This window comes from Stylophora pistillata, chromosome 4 (genome assembly GCF_964205215.1).
Source record: "Stylophora pistillata chromosome 4, jaStyPist1.2, whole genome shotgun sequence".
Taxonomy (NCBI): Eukaryota; Metazoa; Cnidaria; class Anthozoa; order Scleractinia; family Pocilloporidae; genus Stylophora; species Stylophora pistillata.
The window spans coordinates 37,483,452-37,493,153 of NC_142522.1; the positions used below are offsets into that span (position 1 = coordinate 37,483,452).

The window sequence follows — 9,702 nt, forward strand, 5'->3', positions numbered from 1 at the left end:
TTATTCACTATTCTGGCCTTATCGACTGTCACAATATCTGACTCGATTTTAGCCAAAGACGTTACTTTGGATTGTTCAAAGGCATGCATTTGCTTTGTACATTGATCTCGAAACATTTACTTTGCTTCCTGGTTGGATAATATTGATGAATTTAGGTGCTCGACGGCAGAAATCGCAAGTATTACGACCATGTTTTGACCTTGTCTGAACTGTTCTTTGTCAACTGTATTCGCGCTACTTGTATCATCATCTCCTCTGGTCTGAAACACGGAAAACTGGATATTCGATGAGAGTAACCGTTAGATTAGAGTCTGCACCAGATTTGGTCAAGAAAATGGAGCGAGCGAAGGAGAGACACTGGAGAGAACCAAGCGACGAAAGCATCCTGAAAAAATTCCCAAAACCTTCAAGGTAGGTTTTGTATCAAGTTATATTTCATCAAATTCGTTGGCCAAAACCTTGTCAACTAAATGTAGGTAATAGACAAGATGATAAAAGATACTTTTGAAGTTGATTTTGTCTCTCCAAAGCCTGTTTGAGCCAAACGCTAGAGCCCTTAACGTTACCAATTTTGCAATGCTTTGCAATTTGCCCCAAGTGTCTTCAGCACCCATTGCCAGAATATAATTTTCGCCAAATTGATTTTATAATATTTAGAAACTTCAATATCTGTGTAATCTCTGCTGCTAATTTGGTTGATGTGGAAAGAGTACTTTCGGAGAAATTACGAATATGGTTGTGCTTGTTTTCCTGTTTGTCTAAATGGTTAACAGGGAACATAGTAAGGCGAGCATTTTCTTCTTGTCTATAAAACCCAAAATATTTTAACGGCAAATTATATAAACTGGGAGAGGGGCTCTACCCTCTGTATGAATTTCATTTGAATTGGTTCACATGCATCCAAGAACAAGACCTGTTTACTTTTACTTTTTGAGTGTGGAACTTTTGCTCAAAACATGGTCCTGAGGCCAACGTCATCTAGTGCGGTTACTATGGCAACGATAATCTGCCAATCCAAATATGGTTGTTTTTGTTTTTTCTCCAAGGTAACCTACCTCCACACAAAAATTGAAGGGGGGTTAAAAATTTTCATAATTTCCAACTTTGCTTCACTTTCTCGGAGAACTGCTCTTAACTGGCCAAATCGTTGACAGGTCATATATGTTCGGTTGGTCATGTTTTTCCGGAGCTTTCAGAATGATTTGGAAATGTCTTGATACCAAAATAGGAAGTTTGACAAGCAGCATTTTATACTTCATGTGTGCAAAGTTTCAAAGGTTCAGTGTGTGTGGTTCTTCTCGTCAATCCCTTCAAAGTCACCGGTTGGGTCGATCGAAGAGTAATGTGGAGAATAAACACTACCAACAGTAGCTGATTTGCATCAGCGGTAGGTTTTCGATATATTTTTTGGCTCACTTGCAATTTAATGAAGTGTGTTATAGGTATAATATTTTTTTTCTGAATAAAACCAGTTTACAGAAAAGTCAAAATGTTTCATTTGGGTTAAAAATCAATATTTATTTTGAATTTTTTACTATTGTTGGTTTTGGTTCAGCCACTTTAAGATTTCATGCATATGCTACCTTACACTAACAAACTGCTCTGTATTTTGGGGAGCTCCATTGTCTCAGTTGGTAAAGCTACAATAAGATGTTTTCAGAATCATCATCTAATCCTTTCATAATTTTTAAAGGAGATTTTGTCTATTAATTGTTGATGCTTACCATTGGAATAATATTCCTATATCGATACAGGAGAATCCTACAAATAAGCTATTGATGGAGTGCTTTTCATGTATTACTTTTTGGCAGTCTATTACAATCTTACAATGACCTTGAGCTATCCTTTTATCAAGTGTGACTTCTCTTTCGTAACTAAAATTTGTCTTTCTATGTTTTGACCTTTAAACTGTAAGAGTGACCATTGTATCTAATTTTTCCTTACAGTATAACTGCTGAATCATTCATTAAAATTGTGAGATTAAAGGAAGTGATTGCAAACCTGAGAAGCTTTGATTGCAGTCAAACAAATTGTTCTGGTCAGTACAAAAGGAACTGTATACAGGAGATCAGTGCAGAGAATATTGATACTGAAAACATAAACCAATTAAAACACAAACATACTGGTTTACTCCTTTTTTTCTGTACAAGTCATATAATTAAACTGTTATGTAAGGCTTTCGTTTCCAGTCTATTGCTGAACCCAGATAAAACGGAGACTAACACTCAACATTAATTTTATAGAATTGAATCTGTACTTCATGAACCTTACCTATTATGTATGATACTGTATCTCCAAGCTCACAGTATCTGGTCAGGACAATTGAAGATAACACTTAATATTTATCTTTGAATTCTGAATCAAGGATATGAATAAAAATAAATATGTTAAGTTAGAAGGCCCTCTTTGTTATTGCTTACTGAATGCAGCTTGTGTGACAATCTATCCTAAATTTATGTTCTGGGATGATTAATTCTTTATATTTAAATTCAAGTGATAAGGTATACATGGTAATTCTTCCTTAATGAATGAGTTGCCAGTAACCACATCCCTCCATTATGTGCAAAGGATTCTGGGATCACCTTGGGGCAAACGTTACAAGTTGCTACAAAGAAATATATGGAGGAAAGTTGTTTTGACATACAAATAAAACGATTCTGGGGAGATTTCAGTGCATTTTTACAGCTGTTTTATCAGAAAAGGATGAATTCAAAACAATGTTGATTTGGAGGAAGTGTAAGTTTTTGATCGAATAACCATGAAATGTGCCAAAAAAGTTCTATCCTTGCATAAGGTATATTGTGAAATCAACATATTGTGATGGTCTCAAAATATTCCAAGGTAAGGTATAAATCAGAGGAAATTACTCAATAAAGAAATTTCAGTTGTAAAAACGTGTGTACAGCCTTTTTTAACATTTGCTAATGTCTTTTGATAGTATTGTTTACCGGAAGTTGTTTTAGCGGAAGTTCTCAGACATTGTAAACATGCAAAGGGTCATGGATAGGTGTGTGGGCCATACTTTCTGGGTCTCATGGTGGCTGAATAAAATGTAGTTCCTTTTTATAGTGAAATCTGGTTTATTACACGACCATCCAGGTGACATCATTACAGTTATTACCGAGCTGTTGCTCTCTGGAGGGACAAAATAAGTGATGAAAAACATGAAGAAATCTCCAGGTTAAGCTCTAGTTTGATAGAGAGAAATCCAAAGGTGTTTGAGCCATTACTCTTTGGTTCCAACTCCGCAGAGGATCATGTCAAGAAAAGCAAGATCACAGGAACTTGGGCTGAAACTGTGCCGGACATTTTCAGCTGTGCATTGCTCTTTAAGTGACACATTTTGCACCTTCTCATTGTCGTACAAAAAATGGTACAACCTTGAACCGATTTTGAATACTGATTCGTTTTCCTCAATCACAACAAAGAAGTGCAGGTGTCCAATCACTTTAATGTATCACAATGATTATGCTCAAGCAAACCATTTTAATCTCCTTCTGCCTAAAGGTAGCTGTTGTAGTGCTCCTCTGCTTGAGAATACAGCATCCTCTGTTTCAATATATTGGAAAACAGTGGCGATTCATATGCCAGAGCTGTGAAACATTTAGCATCACAAACTTATGGTTCCTTTAAGCCACCTTCAATTAAAGCTACAGAATCCAAGCAATGTGGTCAAGATGTAACTTCTATAAACACAAAAACTTTATCTCCATATTTAAAAACAACAGTGAAAATGCCATTTCCATCTCCAAATGTTACCATTGCCAAACAAACCTCTTCTGTGACACAGCCAAATCCTGCGACATATACCAAACCTTTAGCTGTCCAACAACCACCTTCCACCATGACCAGTTCCCAAACATCTACAGATAACTCTACATGTACCACTACCAAGCAACCATCTCCAAAACAAGCCATTGCTACATGTTTTAATCTCAACTTTGACCAAATGGATGTGAAACAAATTAAAGCATTTATTTTTGTGCAGGTAGTTCAAGTCTTCTCTTACCTCAAACCTGAGCTTTTTCAACTAGCTAAAGCGGTTGCTTTTATGGACCTTCCTACTGACCCTGACTTTAAAAATGAGTCCCTTGATGAATGTTTGTTTGAAGATGCCTCACACTTCCAGCTGAACAAAAGATCTTGGACTCTTTCTACATGGCATTGTTGTCCAATGACTTCTCCCAGCTCTCTCCATTTGGACTAATGGACATTTTTAATCATCTCATTTTGAGCAAAACTGATTTTGATAAAAGCATGTTATCCTCTTGGTGCTCATTTTAAGAGAATAATCTGTGTGTAATGGCCATGTTCAGAGCCTTGGAGTAAACACTATAAAGGACCTGGATGGCATTGTTTTTGTTGTGATTGTAGCTGAAGTTATTCCAGCTCAAAAAGAAAAAACTCAAGGAGATAAACTTTACAGGCTCAGGTTTGTTTTGGACTCAACTGGGTCTGTGTATTCTGCATTCTGTAGTTGCAAGGATGCATATATTTGGGTGCAGCTTTGTTTGAACTCGATGATTTTCTTTCAAATAAAAGAAAGTCTGTCGCCTCTGTCTGTGGGTTGGAATCCCAAGCCAACACCTACACACAAATTTCCCTCTCCCTATGTTAGAAATGAAACAATCAAGAAGCTCTCTGAGGAAAAAGAAACGAAAAATAACCTCATACGATGATTCATGGATTGTTTCCTTAATTTGATTTTAGACCTAAGAAAGATAGAAAAGAAGTAACTCATAAAGGAAAAATAGAAAAAATTGATTTTGCAAAGAAACTTAGAAAAATTGATCCTTGTTTTGGTATTCTTGATTTTTTACCACATTCAAAAGACCATGATAAAAATGAAAAATGTTCTGAAAATAATCTTATACATCTGACCATATTATCTCAAGCAAATGATTGCATTGAGACAAATTTTGATGAGCTATCAGGAATTATCCTTTTAAATTTTGCTGAGGAATTTCTGAAACCCTTGACATTTACAGACAGTGAGAGAATGATGATAAACAAAGCAACTGTGGGACAATACAAGAACAAAAGCTGGCATGAGATAAGACACCTTTTGGTTACTGGTAAAAAAATAAATCTCTTGATATTACATCAGACGAAAAACTTAAGAAAAATATTCTCTTATTGATTTATCACCCACTGTTAAAAATTTCATTGATCAAAAAGAATTTAAAGAAAACCAAGTGTATCCTGAAGCTATATAAAATGGTATAAAAGTCAAGAAGAAAATGCAAAATTCTACAGCTCAAAAATCAGTGAAAAACAGCACTGTTTATTTGATCTTGAGGAGCCTGGTCTCCTCGTTAGTAGCAGTTATTCCTGGATAGGAGCAAGTTTAGATGGTATTAGAAGATGTCATTGTTGTGACTCTTCAGTAGTAGAGATAAAATGTCCATTTAAAGGAAAGGACCTTGACCCTAATTAAAATTGCTTTCCTGCTACCAACAGTTTATGGGAAAAAAGGATGAAGAGGGGAATTATTTTCTTGACAAAAATTATATACATTAATTCCAAGTTGAGACTGGCATAGCAGTTTCAGGTTTAAAACTTGTAATTTTGTTACACATACAAGTAAAGGGATATTTATTGTGACAGTTAATTTCATTAATGAGTTCTGGGAAACTGTTGTATCAACAGTTTACAAGCTTTATTGTAAGCAAATGGTTTCTTCTTTCCTTATGGAAGCCTTACATAGTTACAATTTTCCCATGAAACAGTTATCTCAAAGTCAAGAAGATCAACAAAATCACTAAATAAAAGTTTTTGCTACTGCAGTCTGAACCTTACTTTATGCTTCTTCTACATAAATTAGTTAAAGCAGCACAAACAAAAATAATTCTATCCAACATTGGTTTTAGCAGAAGGGCAATAACTCCTGAAAGAATTCTAATTTGTTTGAATTTCAAAATGTTTATTCCAATGTGAGGAAGAATCTTTTGCGTTGATCATTGTCACAACCACACACAGCACAATTTAAAGATTGCCACGAGGCCTATTTCCAAAAACATTTGCAGTCATGAGCTTAGAAATAAACCAGAAGTAGACTGTATGGCAAGATTTCTATATCACCTCATACTTCATAATGCATTCAATTCTTGGATAAAGGAAAACAGAGGCAAAACAACAGATTTCCTTTGGGACAGTGGTTTTGCTTTTAAGTGGTATGGGGTTATATGGAAATCTTTCCTATTTCGAGACCTTTACGAGATGTCGATTTCACAGTAAACCTTGTGCAAGGAGAGAATTTTATTGGTACATTTTATCACATATTTCATGGTTACTTAAAAAAAAAACAGTTTACACTTCCCGCGAATCAACATTGCTCTCATCCTTTTCTGATAAAATGGCTGCAAAAAGGCACTGAATTCTCTCCAGAATGGCTTTTTTGTACGTCAAAACAACTTTTTGCCATACATTTCTTTTTAGCAACTTGCAATGTTTTCCCATGCATGGCGATCCCAGAACCCTTTGTACATAGTAGAGGGATCCGGTTACTAGCAACTCATTCATTTCTAAACAACACAGAGATGAGGTCCTTAGGCTTTACCAGATGGTTCTTGAAAAAAAAAAATTTAGAATAAAACACGTGACTTGCTCAGTGTGATGATTTTTGTTTCCACACTTTGGTATTTAGGATCTGTGAAATTCTCTAGGTCCATTGTATAATGGTTGACAATGGTTGAAATCATCATCTCTGTCACGTAAATTTATTGTGCTTTTATGCATGGCATTAGTCATCTATTAGGAGGATTTACTTTTAGTTGTTCAGCCAGACAGTTCCATGGTTGAATTGCTCAATCCATTCAAAGTCATCTGTCTCAGCCACTTGAGTTATATGCACGTTGAGGGGTGGCAACTCAGTGCTGCTTTGTTGGATACCTTTCTAGTGTACATCCCTGCTTAGTAGAAGTCAAATCAGCCCACTTTGTTCCTTTTGTTTCAGAATATTTGTCACCCTTTTGTTCCTCTGTTTTCACTAGCTCACTGTGAGGCGTGAGTAGTCCAGTGGTCAGTGCGCTAGACTCTGGGTCAGACGCTTCACTCACATTGCTTCGTCTTCTCGGATAGGACGTAAAGCCGGAGGTCCCGTGTCCTGCACCTATCAATTAGTTAATTTCGGCAGGGGACGTTTAAAGAACCCACATCACGAGATTACTGTGATGTGGTCTGGCCTGTTTACTGGGAATGGGGGGAGGGGGCATCTGTAAAATTTCTCCTTTATTAATTGTAAACTGCCGCCGGCAGTCTGGAAAAGCCTCCCGCACAGTGTTGTAAAGCGCATTAAAGCATTAACATGGAGATGCGCTATAGAAATCCATCTATATTATTTTAAAACTTACTCAAATTTCTTCCCCTCAGGGGCCACGGTGTAATTGATATTGTCATGATCAGACACGCAAGTTATAAGAATGATCACAGTTTTGTTACAGTGCTGTAGCAGACGATCTTTCAAATCAGCTACTTTGATTCATATTTAGAAGTAGAGAGCTATTGCATTGAAGGAGAATTGCTTTGATTTTGTCATGTTAATAATTTTTTTTGCTGGAAATAAAAAGGTGAAAGACATTGATGTAGTGAGTACCACAGATACAAATTCAAGTTTTTGATTGGAGATCAATTTTTTATTTAATACCTTGCAGAGCAAGTAATTGTTGCTTCATACAATTTTGATGGAATGTAGAGAGAGTATGGAAGTTTTCAAAATCTTGCAAAAGTACAAGTAACTACCTCTAGTACAGTATGAAAAGACAAGGCAGTCGTTATAGAATGATAACCTATTAATGCCCTTGGGGACTGAAAAGCCAAGAAAATAATATTAAAGAATTAAGGTATCATACAACAGCAACAAGCCTGCTGTTGAAAAATTATAAACAAAGCACTATAGTTCCCATTATATGGGAAAATAATAATAATAATAAAAGCAGATTAAGACAAGTGAACACTCTGGCCTTTAGAAATCAAAAACTTAATGCAAGCCAATACCCTTTTCTGTCACCAGATTAGGACACAATTCGCTTTTTGCTTTTCAGAATCAATAATTCAAGCCAATACCCTTTTCTGTCACCAGATTAGGACACAATCCACTTTTTGCTTTTCAGAATCAACAATTCAAGCCAATACCCTTTTCTGTCACCAGATTAGGACACAATTCACTTTTTGCTTTTCAGAATCAATAATTCAAGCCAATACCCTTTTCTGTCACCAGATTAGGACACAATCCACTTTTTGCTTTTCAGAATCAACAATTCAAGCCAATACCCTTTTCTGTCACCAGATTAGGACACAATTCACTTTTTGCTTTTCAGAATCAATAATTCAAGCCAATACCCTTTTCTGTCACCAGATTAGGACACAATCCACTTTTTGCTTTTCAGAATCAACAATTCAAGCCAATACCCTTTTCTGTCACCAGATTAGGACACAATTCACTTTTTGCTTTTCAGAATCAATAATTCAAGCCAATACCCTTTTCTGTCACCAGATTAGGACACAATTCACTTTTTGCTTTACAGAATCAACAATTCAAGCCAATACCCTTTCGGTCTTCATGTTAACCCTTTACCTCCCAGAAGTGATAAAGTAAACATAAAACTTCTCCCTATCCTATCCATACGTTATCCACCAAACATGCTATGAGAGCACTCAAACTACTCTACCCCTGGCCAGTTGATGTTGTTATCCTGATCTACAAGCAAAAATTAATTTCTCATTACTGCGGAATTTACAAGGAAATGTGTAGCAGCCAGAGGAGAGAATTAACAAACAGATCTTGGGAGTTAAATGGCTAGAACACAAGTCAACACTCTGGCAATAACAGCAATTTACAATACAAGCTCGAAAAGAATTATCACAGGAACACAAAGAGCGTTTGAAATAAAGTTTAAGAGCCACAAGCGAAAAAGATGAACACAAGCCAGCAAGCTAAATAACTAGACTCTCTGGCTCTAACAGAGGTCTTTACAACACTAGCAGACAAGATAAGTGCTTTATAATCGTTACTCACCACGATTAATTACAACGACAACTTTAAACTTAAAATGATTGATTAGCCAAATGACTCCTTCGATTTACCCCAAATAGCAATGAACGTACATAGAAAAGGAATAAAACCTTTTAAGAGGTCGATTCGTTCAAAGCTTACAGAAAAAACGGCGTACGAATTAACAATTGGCTCATGCCTTAGCGTGCACTATCGAGTTTTGGAGCACGCGGGAAATTTGGAGAGCACGAAAGAAGCGTAAGAGTTGCCCAAGGCAGGTAGTTTGGAAAGTATAGAATGCTGGAATTCGGAACCGGAACCAGAATACTCGGAATACCAGGAATTCCAGGAATTCCCGGAATGACCGAAAACTAATAAATTTTACAAAATAAAAGTAAATTAATATATAAATAAGAACATTGATTATTAAAAATTAATGGTAAATTCACAACTTAATTAAATAATTTCATACGAAATTTTTCTCTGAGGGTGTCCCCCCCCCCCCCCCACAAAAAAAAACACTTACCGGCACTGTTTATGGAGATGCACGTATTAGAATTTAAAAAAGTCTGCGTCAGGACAGTAGCCCATACAGCCTAAGCGAGGAAATATTTTTACTCTTCCTTCCCCCTGGATGGGATGCTAATCCATCACATGGTTACTTCCCGTTTAAATTCGCCTCCACCCATTTACACACCTGTAGGATGTCT

The 9,702-nt window shown here is 36.3% G+C and overlaps 1 long non-coding RNA gene across 3 annotated transcripts in view; it reads left to right on the top strand.

Moving 5' to 3' along the window:
- LOC148733579 (uncharacterized) overlaps positions 1 to 7,868 on the top strand; it is an 8,012-nt gene extending 144 nt beyond the window's left edge. Inside the window, exons 1-3 of one of the 3 annotated variants that reach the window (XR_015999728.1) lie at positions 1 to 411; positions 1,229 to 1,387; positions 1,947 to 7,868. The exon at positions 1 to 411 is cut by the window's left edge and continues 124 nt beyond it. This is a non-coding gene — a long non-coding RNA (uncharacterized LOC148733579). The remainder of the gene's footprint in view (positions 412 to 1,228; positions 1,388 to 1,946) is intronic. The other 2 variants (XR_015999727.1, XR_015999729.1) reach the window with 2 other exon arrangements.
- The last annotated feature ends 1,834 nt before the right edge of the window (positions 7,869 to 9,702 follow it).